The sequence below is a fragment of the Tamandua tetradactyla genome, chromosome 1 (assembly GCF_023851605.1).
Source record: "Tamandua tetradactyla isolate mTamTet1 chromosome 1, mTamTet1.pri, whole genome shotgun sequence".
Taxonomy (NCBI): domain Eukaryota; kingdom Metazoa; phylum Chordata; class Mammalia; order Pilosa; family Myrmecophagidae; genus Tamandua; species Tamandua tetradactyla.
Window position 1 is genome coordinate 189,213,284 of NC_135327.1, and position 14,269 is coordinate 189,227,552.

Genomic DNA, 14,269 nt, shown 5'->3' on the forward strand with positions numbered 1-14,269 from the left:
TCACTCTTCTTCAACTTTTTTTGGAGTATTTGAGCAGCATTAGTACTAATTCTTAAATGCTTGGTAGAATTCACATTTGAAGCCACCGATCCTGGGCTTTTCATTTTTGGCTGGTTTACTGATTTGATCTCTATATTTTGTTGGTTTGTTGAGGTCCTCAATTTCTTTTCAAGTCAATGCTGGTTCATGTTTTTCTAGGAAGTTGTCCATTTATCTACTGTTTAGTTCATTAGCATATAATTGCTCATAAAATCTTTTCATCAACTCCTTCATTTTTGCAGGTCAGTAATTATGTCTCCTCTTCCATTTCTGAATTTATTTATTTGCATCCTCTCTCTTTTTTTTCAGACTAGCTAGGCATTCATTGATTTTATTGATTGGTTCTCAAAGAACCAATTTCTGGTTTTCTGGATTCTCTGTATCACTTTCATGTTCTCAATTTCACTTATTTGTGCCCTAATCCTTGTTATTCCCTTCCTTGTGTTTGTTTTGGGATGAGTTTGCTATTCTTTCTCTAGTTCCTCCAGGTAAGCAGTTAATTCCTCAATTTCTGCTTTTGCTTCTTTATTAATATAGGCATTTACAGCAATAAGTTCTCCTCTCAGCACTGCCTTTTCTGCATCTTATATATTTTGATATGTTGTGTTTGCATTTTCATTTGCCTCAAGATATTTACTTATTTCTGTTATAATTTCCTCCTGGTCCCACTGGTTGGTTAAGACTGTGCTGTTTAACCTCCATATTTTATCAAATTTTCCAGCCTTCCACCTCTTATTGATTTCCAGCTTCATTCCATTATGATCCAAGAAAGTGTTTTATATAATTTCAATCTTTCAAAATTTATTGAGACTTGTTTTGTGACCCAACATATGGTCCATCCTAGAGAATAACCAATGAGAACTTGAAAAGTGTATCCTGCTGTTGTGGGGTGTAATGTTCTGTAAATATCTGTTAAGTCTAATTCATTTATCATATTATTAAAAGTCTCTGTTTCCTTAGTTATCCTTTGTTTGAATGTTCTGTCTGTGGATGAGTGAGTGTATTGAAGTCTCTAACCATGTTTGTAGAGATATCTACTTCTCCCTTCAGTGTTGTCAGTGTGTACCTCATGTATTTTGGGGCACACTGGCTTGATGCATAAATATTTATGTTTGCTATGTCTTCTTGATGAATTGTCCTTTTTATTAATAATACATAGTGTCTTTTGTCTCTTTTAATTGTTTTAAAATTTTAAGTCCAATTTGGTATTAGTGTAGATACCCCTCCTCTTTTCTGGTCACTGTTTGTGTAAAATATCTTATTCTAACCTTTCAATTGCAACCTATTTTTGTCCTTGATTAAAAAGTGAGTCTCTTGGAGATAGATATAGATGGGTCCTGTTTTTTATCCATTCTGCCAGTCTATGTCTTTTGATTGGGGAGTTTAATCCATTAACATTTAATTTTATTACTGTAAAAGCGGTACTTTCTTCTATCATTTTGTCTTTTAGATTTTACATATCATATTTTTTTCTCTGACTCTTTTATCCGTATTGATAATTTTCATTTCTACACTCTTCCCCAAACTTCTCTATACTCTCTTTCCCTGTGTGCCTGCAGTGCTCCCTCTAGTATTTCTTGTAGAGCAGGTCTCTTGTTCACAAACCCTCTATGTGTACATCTGAAAATATTTTAAACTCTCCCTTATTTTTTTTAACTTGGCCACCATCCACTACATGACTTGGGACACATCTTTTCACTTCTCCCAACCTCTATTTCCCTGTGGGGATATGTGTCAATGACATTTGCTCCTGCAGATACAGTGCTGGCACCCCATGTAATACCACCCTTCTATTTTTCTTGAGTCATTCCTCAACCTTCACTGCTTAGCTTTCTTTCTTTTGAGGCTACTCCCCTCCTGCTCACCTCTAAGTTGTCCAGAATCCCCAAAGATTTACTTCATCCTAGGGGCTGGTTTCTGACGGGACTTTGCTGGCTCTTTCCTTTCTCCACCCCTAGGGGAACCAGAGTCTGTAGTTCCATGGCTGTTATGACTCCTCACTGCCACACGGTGGCACTGCTGATGATCAGTCCTGCACAATCCAGATGTAACAAGTCCAAGCAGAAGCCCCTCTCTGTCCACTGCTCTCCAAAACACAACCACTGGGTCAGGGTGGCAGATCCAGAGCAGCATCTAACATCACTGGAGGACAGTTATCATTTTTGAAGGCTGATTTTCCCAGGTATAGAATTCTGGGTTAGCAGTTTTCCTCTTTCAGTATCTTAAATATATCACCTTCTCACCTCCATGGTTTCTGCTGAGAAATCCACATGTAGTCTTATTGCACTTCCCTTATATATGATGGATCACTTTTCTCGTGCTGCTTTCAGAATTCTCTCTTTGTCTTTGACATTTGACAGTCTGATTAGTAATTGTCTTGGAGTAGGTCTATTTGGATCTATTCTGTTTGGGGTGCACTGTACTTTTTGGATCTGTAATTTTCTGTTTTTCAAAAAAGTTGGTGAATTTTCAGTGATTTTTTCTTCCATTATTTTTTTTTGCCTCTTTTCTTTTTCTGAGACACTTATAACACATATATATGTTGTCATTTGATTCTTTGAGACTCTGCTCATATTTATCCATTTTTTCTCCTATCTGTCCTTTTCTGTGTAGAACAGGTATCTTGTCCCCTAGTTCACAATCCTTTCTTCTTCCTCTCCAAATCTGTTGTTGTGTGTCTCCAATTGTTTTTTCTTCTGTTCTATTGTGGCTTTCATTGCCATAAATTCTGCCATTTTTTTTTCAGGCTTTCAAGTTATTTTCTTAATGATTGTCCAATTTCCTTTTTACATCCCTCATGTATTTGCCAATTCTTCCTTCAACTCACTGATTTGCTTCATAAGATTTATTTGAAGACCTTTAATTACTTGTTTCAACTCCTGTATCTCACTTGAAGGGTCAGTTTATTCCATTGACTGGGCCATAGCTTTGCACTTCCTAGTATGACTTATGACTTTTTGCTGGTGTCTAGGCATGTGATTTCCTTGATTAGTATATTATGCAGGTGGTTTCTTCTTTTTAAACTAGGGTTGTCTTGTTGTTTGGCTTTGTTCTCTGTCTTGTCTTTGGCATTCAGTTCAACTTACTCTAGACCTCTAACATAGCTTCTGTCTAACAGATCAGAAATTTTCCCCTCTAGTTTTTCTGGTTCTTGCCTGGAACTATATGGAAACTTTTTTTTTTGAGACTGCAGTCATATTTTCCAAGCCACACAGGCCCAGGTCTCAGATGGAGGGTGTAATTATTATAAAATTTCCCTGAGGATAAGACCCAGCAGTTTGCCAGTCTTTCCTGTGAATCCTCTTAACTCTGTGCTTTTCCTATTCTACCCAGCAGGTGGTACCTGTCAGTCTGCATTTCCCTATTCATAAAGTGGTACAATGCCTTTAATTCTCAGCAGACCCTGTCCCTGTCAGGGGTGTGGATCAGACAGAGGCTGAGTTAGAAGGCATGTTTAAGCTGTCTCTATTTGCAAGAACCTGCGGTCTGAATTCTCTGAGTGAGAGCTGCCATTTGTGCTGGGATCTGTCCACCCTCCTCCCCTTTTTCTTGGGGAAGATATGCCCATTACGGAATTATCTTCTTCACCTGATTAGTTACTTTGTATGCCAGACATACCTTAACTCCATCCTTTTCTGGGTCAGTGCTGACAGTTGAAAATGCCTGAGGATTTCCTCAACAGGCTGCTAAAAAAGTTAAAAAAAAAAAAAACACAACAACTTCTTTTCAGAGCCAGTCCCAGCCTGTGGTTGACCAATCAATAGCTGGAGTTGGTACTTGGTTCTCTGTGCCCCTTTTCTTGAGGAACAGCCCTTTTCCAGTATTCTGAGCTCAGCCAACTCTAAAACCCTGGTTTTTCATTTGTTTCCTTGTTTTTCTGTCACTTCTGCCTCCTGTTTGCTGGGAGAAGACTCAGGGTTCCTTTTTTTTTTTTTTTTTTTTAAACATTTTCTTGTTTTATTATTGTATTTTGTTTGTTTGTTTGTTTTTTACATGGGCTGGGGCCGGGAATCGAACCGAGGTCCTCCGGCATGGCAGGCAAGCACTTTGCCCGCTGAGCCACCGCGGCCCGCCCTCAGGGTTCCTTTTGTGCTTTCTCTAGGTTTTCCTGTGCTTGTACTTAGCAGTCCAAATTTGTTCATTAAATCCAAAATTAGAGCTTTCTTGAACTCTCCTTGCCTTACTCTTAGTAAAGACTGCTTTTTTTTCCCCCATGGCAAAATATCTCCCAAAGAGCCTGCCTTGTCAGTGGAGGAGAGGCACCAGCCTCTACAGTTTGGGAGACATTACTTACAATTCTTTGCTGTGATCTCAGCCCTTCCACTTGTTCCTGACTGGTGTGTGACGTGTGTCTGGTCATAAAAGTCCTCCAGTTTTTCCAGACCATTCCGGACTCTATACTAGTTGCCCTAGATGATTAACTAAATTCCATACCTCCCTATGCCACTATCTTGCCTCCTATTTCTTTTATTTTTAATACCAATTAAAATCCACTAAGTTTAGAAAGACCACTTGATAGTAAGCTTCTTGAAATCAGTAACTCTTTCATTTTATAGAAACTTCCTGAAATACAAAAGAAGGTTAAAAATGCATTTTGCATTTGCGTCCAATGAATGTTGCAGAATGGATATACTAGTGTGTGGCATATTTCTCAGGGACTGGAGCCTAGCCATACTTAAAACATTTTTTACTCCCTCCCTGCATTCTCTCCCTGTCTCTCATGTCTGTAATCTCTTGTCTCAACCCTCTTTTGCTGCCCTTACCTAGCAACTACCTTTTAGCTTGTGTGATTGGCTCCCTGAACCCTCCACCCTCTTCCCTACTCCTCCCCCTGTGCAACTGTATATAACCTGAGCTCCCTGGAGCCTCGGGGTCTTCTGCGCACTTGGGCTCCTTCAGTATTTATAGCTTATATCATGTAACAATAAAGAAGCTTTGTGCTGATCAATTGGCCTCTGGCTCAAGTCCTTTAGTCCCCTAGCTGAGACGGCTAGGCTCTGCTTACCTAGGTTTGTTCCCTGCGAGCTCGCCCCCTAATTCACCCAGTGCTCCGGTTGCGCGGCCCGGCTGAAGCTATCAGCGGCACTAGTGAAAACAAGTTATCAGAGTCAGAGCTGTATATGCTGAGAGGTAAAAATTACTCCACCTTTGAAAAACAGTTCTCTTTCCTAATTTTATTCCATAGGAAGTATTTCAGAGGAGGATTCATACTTTATGGCTGTATCTATTACAGCTCAAAATACAAATGCATATTCATCCTTGAATTATTTTCAGGACAAAACTACGGCTGATGCTTGCTCTCTATGTGTTTGTAAATTTTGGTGTTTTTATTTTGTTTCTTTTTCCTTTTGTTCTTTTTCTTTGTTTCATTTCATTTAATAAACTGACTTTAATTGAAATTATTTCTTCTCTCAGTATTGATATGTGTGCTGAGGAAGAACTAGTAAAAGCCTGAGCTACAAAGAATGCATCATGTAAGTGAATTGAGATTGGAATAACAATACAATAAAAAAACACACAGCTCCTTTTAAGAAGGATTAAGAGATGGATTTTTGCTTTCAAGGAAGTTTCACAATAGAAAGAGAAAACAGTTATGTCAAATTTAGTGGAGTGCATTTAGCTGCATTTTCTCTTTTTGAAAAAGGAATAAAAAATATTCCCAGGTTATGGCTTTGGGATGAGAAGTTTGTTTTTGCAGAGTTATTTTTATTTTTCATTGAAATGAAAATTTGATTTCTTTTCTAAAGGCAGATTTTTAGAACTCTTTGAATTAAGTATTTAGGCTTCCCAATTATATTTATTATAGTCATTTCATATAAAGAAACATGAATTTTTATTTCCTACTGGGTTGTCCATTCCTGTGTATCCTAGCCTAACCTATCAGCAGGTAGTGAAAACTTTCATCCTAGGGGATCAGCTCTCTGAACTTACCTGAAATATACGTGCCAATAAAATTTTAAGAGCCCTACTCAGATTACCAGTGGAAAATGAATCAATCTTGCTTCAGGAAGAAACTTGCCTGAGGAAAATCTCTGGACCCCTTTGTACCCACTGACTTTCACTAAGTTGTCATCTGTTTTACCCAGGATATGTCATTCTGTGTAGTTTAGCTGCATAGTTTCCTAATGATTTTCTGGTTCCATGGAACTGGATTCTACATTTGGACCCTGATAATTCTCTTACTTCTTGCCAACTTCTCTCAGAATCAAGTTGTGATATTCTTTCTCAGGCTAGGATCTCATTTCAAACATCATAATTGCATAGAAATCTAACCTTTCACTTTCCTGATAATGCTGCAAGCATTATTGCTGATTTGAAACTTTTGTTGTTGTATTTCAACCTAAAGATAGAACTTTTTGAATATAGATGACATCCTAGAATTTTCTTTTTTTTTTTTTTTTCAGACCCATGATGCAAAGTTGGAAGCACAGAACACATTCCTAGAGTCAGTTCACCTTGGTTCCCATAGATACTGTTATGAGTTGAATTGTACCCTCTCACTCCCCCCCCCCCAAAAAAAGATATTTTCAATCATAACCTCTAGTCTCTTGACCTTATTTGGAAATAGGTCTATGAAAATATGACTAGTTAATATGAGGCCAAATTGGATTAAGTTGGACCCTAACCCAATATGACCAGTGTCTTTATAAGAAAAGAAAATTCAGACAGAGAAGCAAACAGACACAAGAGAGAAGGCCATGTGAAAACAGAGGGAGATGCAACTATAAGCAAGGAATGTCAAAGATTGCCAGTGAACACAAAAAGTTAGAAAAGGAAAGAAAGGATTTCCCCTAGAGGTTTCAGATGTAGAATAGCTCTGCTGACACCTTGACAGCAGATTTCTAACCTCCAGAATTGTGAGACAATAAATTCCTTTTGTTTTAAGCCTCCTGGTTTGTGGTGCTTTGTTACAGCAGCCCTAGGAAACTAAAACAGATAGCCTCTCCTCATTGGATATGGTAGCAAGTGTGTACCCATACTTCAGCTCCTAATTCTAAAAGAATAATAATTGTATGGGCAGATTTATAGCTGTAAACGGAAACAGCTGATGGTTGGACATGCTATGGTACTTTGAACATCAATATTCAATATTTAAATAGAGGAGAAGAATCAATAAGTTTTCTAAGGGTGATTTTTGTCGTCAGACTTTTCCTTTATTTCGTTACCTTCAGTCATTTTTCTAATAATGATAGGATATAAAGAGAAGAATGGCATTGAAAGCATTGGCCAAAATGGTGGCAGATTTCCCTGACCCACCTGGCTTACTCTTCTGGAATTAGATAGAGTTGACTCCTGGCCAGTTAGCAAAGCTATTATGGATCCTGGATATCTCATGAGATAGATTCACGCTTTCTACACTGCCTGAAATGATAAAATGGTTTTTAGGAATAAGGAAGGAAAAATGGAGAGAATATTCTGTTTTTGCAGTGATTTCTGGCCTGAGCTCTGTATTTATGGCTTTCATGACTAGCTCTAATCGTGTTACATTACCCCTGCAAATGGTGTTATGTGACAGTTCTAGCTGGATACATTCTAGAGGATTATGCCTAAAACCTCCAATGAGTACACAGTGTGTACACAGTATAAATGGGCCAGTACAACATGGTCCATTGCTTCTTAATGCTCTCTATCTAGTATAATAGGTACTTAGCAATAAAGACTCTGAAGGTGATTTGTATCATATCATTTTTGCTTATTGCACAAGAGTAACTTACTGCATTTATTTTGTATACTTATGAGTTCAATTCAGGTAGGCAGATTTTCCAGGCTTTAAACATAAAGAGGAGAGCATCTTAATTTTATTGGTGGTGTTAATGCTGCTAACAGCTGTCTTGACAATAGCTTTTATGAGAGGAAACGCTTTCTGTCCAGAAATTTCTTATTAGCATACTCCCGAGAAAGTTTCCATCAGATCAAACTGCACCAAATTTGTCTCCTGCTGATACAATGTCTCCTCTGCTGCCTTTTTGAATGTCTTGTTCTCTTAGGACAGTCTCTCTTTGCTTTAGCAGTAAGTATCCTGCTAAAGCAGTCTTAGTAAAAAATTCCATACAACTTGACTTCATGCCTAGCAGCCCTTAATGCATGCAAAAATACACCCCATAGGAAACTGACAATGTGCTGTATGTTACAAAAGTGACATATGCAACTTTTTCTATTATCTCTTTTTTTTTTAATCATTCTAAGACCGAAAATTAGGCCCGGTGTATTTTCCTTACCAATGACTTGTATTGCGCTCTGTTATTTCCTTCACTTCATAACATATCAAATTATCTATCGCTGGAAAAATTGAAAGCACATGATTTTTTTTCAGCAGATATAAGAAAAAGAAATCCTTGCTCATTTTTCTGCTAATCCTGACAAATGTAAACAGCACCTCTTTGAACTCGCAGTGTTTCTCTTTGCCCTGTATATTTTCAGCTGTCCTTGAATTTTTTGTTTTCCATCCTTTATTTTTGAGAGTTGCTAGCAACGTTATTTCTGAAATATTGTTCATGATTCATTTTTCAAGCCTATTAAGAAAAGTCATGTCGACTCCTGCACTTTATGCATCAGGAAAAGGTATTTCAAGATGGGATATTCATAAAGTACTCCACAATAAATTTTCTTTCATGACAAAATCAATTCATCAAACTTATAGATTTGTTTTTTAAGTACATAAATAAAAATCACCCCCAAGTGAACAGTCGTAAACTTCCAACAGTCCCTGCAACAATGAAGAGACGACTGTTTAATAGAGTGCCAAATATCTTTTAACTAATAGGAGTAAAAAAGAAAATTAACTCAACAAAAAAACAGAATTACCAGCAGAAAATTCCAGAAAGGCCCCCAGTAAGTGATCACTGAACAAAATGTATGCAAAATTTTTGAGGATTGCAATAGGAAATCACCATAGAATAATGAGGCACAGTCTCTTAGTACGTTTATTACTTCCTTATATTGAAGAAGGTAACTTTGAAAGTTTTTTAAGCACTAAAACTTCATTCAAGTGATGGTTGTTACTGAAAAGAGTTCCATATGAAATGGGACTTTCTTGACTTCCTCCAGTGGGGTTTAACTAAGAAGTGGGAGGCTCTCATTAAGAAACATTATGACATATTAAACTGTTGTAACACATGGGCCCCAATTCCCACTAGTCTATTTAATATAAAATTAGAACCTAGTAAATTATACCTTGATAATGTGAAAGAATATATAATAGCCTTTTAAAAAATCAGTCTTAACATGGAATTTGCCGTTTAGCAGGACATGTACTCTTCATTGTCTATTTACTTAATGTCACAGCCTAAACAATCCTAAAAAGAAGACAACCACGAAGTAATCCTTGCTGAACAAATAACTGAAGGTTATTGGAGCCTATAGTTAATTCGTTAAATGCCCTGTTCTGTATTATTGAATATAAATGAGAATAATGCACCTACACATTCCTGACTTCGTAATTTATTATCAATAGTGTTCCATAGTCATATTCCTGCTTTACATTTCTTGCAATACAATGATCTTTTGAATGAGAGTGTTGTCCTTTCACTTTATGTCTCTTTTGCTATTTTTTCCATCTCTAGATTTTTTTCCCAACATAGCCTTCAGTAATTCAAATCTAAGCATTCAGTGACTTAAACATTAATGGCAAAATACTTGGAACATTTTGAAAATCATTTTGAATGAACTTCCACATTTTACTAACACTTTAATGGTTATTGATGCTAAAGTAGCGTCCATTAACAAAAGATCATAAATCAAAGCACTTTTAGAGGAGAAGAGAAATGAAATTAGAAAAGGCCTGAGTCAGATGAATTATTGAATAAAAACCATACCTTCTTAAAATATAATGGATTCTATTTTCGTCAGAATTTTCAATAAGTCAGATTTTTTCCTTTTATTAAAATTGTTGGGAACTATTAGAGATGAGTCTTGATTTGGTCCATCAGGATCAGAAGAGAGAGCTAGGCCCAAGAAGCTGTGACATTTAATGAACTAAGTCCATTTTATTCCTCCCCCTTCCACTTCGGAACTTGTCTACTTCTCCAATCTCATCTCACTATTCTCTCCCTCTCACTATGCCCAATCACATCAGCTTTCCTTCTGTTCCTGAACTTGAAGTTTTCTCTGCCTGGAATTCTCTTTCTCTAGTTATTTGGATAGCTGACTCATTTTCACCCATCATATCTTGATGCGATATTTCTTCACTAGGGTGGACTGTTTCCAAAGATGCCTGCCTACATCTAGTCCCTTCCTGTACATGCATACCATGCCGACCATCTACAGGTGGGGTCTATTTCCCTTCCTCTTGGGATTCAACTTCACTTTAAGCCAAAAGTCTGACACTATCACATTGTCAAGGAAAAAGAAAACTGCCTCTTTTGGTAAAATCAATGGATAAGAATGAGTTATTCTTTCCTTGAAATACCAGAAAATTGCTGCTAAAATCTAAACAGTATGGTCATATGTCCATCTTTGAACCACTTGCTGTGAACATGAAAAGACTTATCTATTGTCTTAATACAGTTGACATGCAGGAGAATTTCTTTCATTTTAGGAGAATATGAATCTACTAAGAGATGTATTAGAGGAGGATAAACTATGGCCATGACCTCAAGATAGTGTTTTTAGCAGTTTAAATAATAAATGCTGACAATGATTACACATAATTATCACCTAGATATTTGCTGTTTACTATTTCTTCTGCTTCAGGTTTTGAAACACTTCCAATGCAATTTGCAAATCTGCCACCATAAAGACCTCTTAAAAATTTGAATTCAGGACTTGGATCCTTTGCAGTAGTTTTCTTGAGGAGAGTATTTTTTCTTTTTTTTTTTTTAACTATAGTAGGTATGTCCAGGATCATATCTTTTCATGGTATCTAATCCATTCTTGCACATAGTAGAAATGTTTACATATGTTTTAAGAGACTACAAATATTTATAAGGACTATTTTTCATCCTTTATAGAGGTGATAAATAAAATCTATACTTTCTACACTTAAATAGCTTCACAATGTATACATTTTACAGAAAGTCTTTTCAATAAATCTAAGGTACCAGAAATAGAACATGGCCATAAATACTCACTTCATTTAAATAGAGTTCACTAAGTCTACAGAAAGGAAGAAGGTACATGAGAGTTGGTTTGGGAGGATGTAGAATAGGGTAGGTTGTATTTATTTTATAGCTGTCAATTGAAAATTGGACAATACTTTCTAGATACTTTCCTTTGAGAGCTGGGGGATGAGAATTTAAATTTATGTTATGGGTGTAATTTACTCAGTGGATGATAATTACGATTAGGAAATCATTAGATTTTCTCCTCTTTTTACATTCATAGTAAGCAATAAATTAGACCTTCGAGTCCTTAGCTCTAAGATAGTTTCAAAATCATTAGCCTCTGACCTTGGCTGATCTGAGGAAGCATTTCATCTACAAATGTCACCATATGTCACCAAATCCTAGAACTTAGTAGGTGTTCTAAATGCAAGCTGCTGTAATGCAACATACCAGAGATGGATTGGCTTTTAATAAAAGGAGATTTATTTCATTAGTTCTTCAGAGGAAAGGCAGCTAACTTTCAACTGAGGTTCTTTCTTACATGGAAAGGCACAGGGTGATCTCTGCTGGCCTTCTCTCCAGGCCTCTGGGTTCCAACAACTTTCCCCAGGATGATTCCTTTCTGCATCTCCAAAGGCCTGGGCTGAGTTGCGAGTGCTGAGATGAGGTATGCTGAGCTGCTTGGGCTGTGCTATGTTGAGCTCTCTCCTTTAAGCACCAGCCAATTAAATCAAACATCATTCATTGCAGTAGGCACGCCTCCTAGCGGACTGCAGATGTAATGAGCAACAGATGAGGTTCACATGCCATTGGCTCATGTCCACAGCAATAGATCTAGGCACCTTCACCTGACCAAGTTGACAACTGAATCTAACTACCACAGTGGGGAAACCTAGTTTATCAGAAGCAATTGTCACAAACTATTGTGAAACAACCATAACATAAGCTGCAGCATCTATTTCTCTTTCCTTCCCTTCCTATCCTTGCTTTTTTTTTTATCCTGCTCTATTTTTCTTCTTTACTTTATTTGGTTCTTTACCTTTCACTTCACTTGACTCTGTTTGCAGTCACTTACAACATCACTTATTTTATTAAAACCATTTTTTCAATACCTTCTTTCTTCCTAACTCTCTGAACTCAGCTTTTGTTCCCATGAACTCCACCATAACTATTCATTCACTCACTCAAATATTTAATGAACACCTACTACGTGACAAGCACAGTCAGATGCTTACAAACAATGATGAATGAGACAGTCGTTGAACTCAGAGAGCTCACAATGTGTATACAAGCTCACAACACGTGAGTTTGGAAATTTAGGTTTCCAAAGTTAAACACAATAATCTTTTCTTACCCCAGTTATCCTCTTTGACCCCTGCTTCACTTGGTTATTTTACTCACCCTCTTTATAAAGTCCTCTCTTCCTTTTAATTCAGTGGCATCCTGTTAACAGATGAAAACAAAGTAAAATGAAGTAACTTTGACTTGAGACCTGTGAATTGGTCTCACTAATCAGTAATTTTGACTTTTATTCTTATTACTACTCTGCCCTTTGCTCTTTTGACTTTCTTCTGAAAGATAATAAAATATTATCTTTTCAGATATTTGCTTTTATTAAAGATAATAAAATATTATCTTTAGGTGGATGACTCACAGGTCTATAAAACTCACCTTTAGCCTTCTATTTCCATTTGTTTTATTGGGCTTCTCAAAATTCATTCCCCACTCTCTCTCCAAACCATATTTTTCCTGACTTTGTTAACCTTACCATTCCTGAAACAATCTCTGTTCTACTTTACTGATTTACTGTAATGCCATTGCTCATCTCTAACATAGACCTTAAATTCTTGGATTCACAATATCTTGCATCCTCCACATATCAATGATGCTCAACCTTTCTCATTTGTCCATTTTTTTAAACATAATGAAAGATACTACCCTTGAGTTGAAAATAACTAATATGCACAAAATATAATTTGTGTTTGTCTAGGTCTCATCTGACAAGATAATTTCAAGTTCCACGTGTGAATTTTGGATTAAAAATCCATAAGGCTTTTATATTCAAATATAAAACTATTCCTTAACATTTAATATGATAAAAAAGGTATACACACATACAGTTCAAAGATTTTACCCACTCACAAATGGAGGAAGAATTTTCTCACCTCATACCATCCCTCCAATTCCATAATCTCCCAGTTGAGAATCACTACATTACCTAAGCAATCATTCTTGTGACTGACTGATCAATACTTTTATTCATTATTAAAAAGTAGGTACTCCAATATAAAGTATATGAATAATAGAAATTAAAGTATACAATTTATAGTGGGGGTAAACAGATTGTGAGCAGGAACGAGATTTTTTCTTTTCATTTACACTGCATGTAAGTGGTTCCAATGTAGAAAATACTGTATTTATATTCACATAGAACTTTAAAAAAAACTTTGAATTTTAGAACAGTTTTAGATTTACATAAAAATTTTTAAGATAGTACAGAGAGATCTTATATGCCCCACCCCAACTCCCCCATATTATTTTGTTAGTATTGTACATTTGTTACAATTAATGAATTGTTGAAAAACTATTGTTCAGTGAAGTCTGAACTTTATCCAGATTTCCTTAGTTTTTACCTACGGTCCTTTTTCTGTTCTGTGGATCACTTTCAGGATATCATATTAGATTTATCATCATATCTTCTTAGGTTCCTCTTGGCTGTGACAATTTCTCTAACTGTCCTTGTTTTTGATGATCTTGACAGTTTTGAGAAGTAGTGGTCAGGTATTTTGTAGACTGTCCCTCAGTTTGGGAAGGTCTGATGTTTTTATCATTATTACGCTGGGGAGAGAGATCACAGAGGTAAAGTGTCATTTTAATCATCATATTAAGGTTACATACCATCAGCATGACTTAACGGCTGACCTGAATCTCGATTGCCTGGCTTAGTAGTGTTTCTCAGGTTTCTCCATTGGTTAATTACTTTTTACTCCATTTCTCTACCATATTCTTTGGAAAGAAGTCAGTATGAGCAGTTAACACTTGAGGTGGAGGATATCTATATAAATCATTTGGTATTTTTCTGCACAGGAGGCTTGTCTATTTTCTCCCCAATTATTTATTTTCAGTGATTTCTTTATAATACTATGGACTCATAGATATTTATTTTATATTTGGAGTTATAATCCAAT